Source organism: Curcuma longa, chromosome 1 (assembly GCF_044706935.1).
Source record: "Curcuma longa cultivar G26 ecotype Majalengka, Jawa Barat chromosome 1, ITB_CL_G26_1.1, whole genome shotgun sequence".
Lineage (NCBI taxonomy): Eukaryota > Viridiplantae > Streptophyta > Magnoliopsida > Zingiberales > Zingiberaceae > Curcuma > Curcuma longa.
The window spans coordinates 55,136-55,527 of record NC_133861.1 but is presented as its reverse complement, the minus strand read 5'-3'; positions in this window follow the sequence as shown (position 1 = coordinate 55,527).

Below are 392 nucleotides of genomic sequence, written 5' to 3'. Positions count from 1 at the left end.
AATGGCATAATGACATCCATTTACTATTGCATTTATAATAATAGTCAAGTTATTTATTTATTTAAAGTCGATCGTTAATTAATATTTTTTTAGCAGAGCTTCGTGCACTACTAGTGCACTACCCTTTTATATGACAAACAAAATGATATGATTGACATAACAGGTACAAAATATCTAGTAACTAAACTGTTCTTCTGTTGTTGTCTGAGAATTATTTTACTTTTTTTTTTCTTTAACATTTTCTCATAGACTCTGGTGTTTATGATCGATGGCATAGATGACAGTGATAGGACCAGGGAGGGAGGCAGTAACTAGCTAGCTTGGTTTACCAGCTATACCTGTGCTCTATGGTTCTAAAGCTTGTCTTATTTCGCTTCTGCTCATCCTTATCT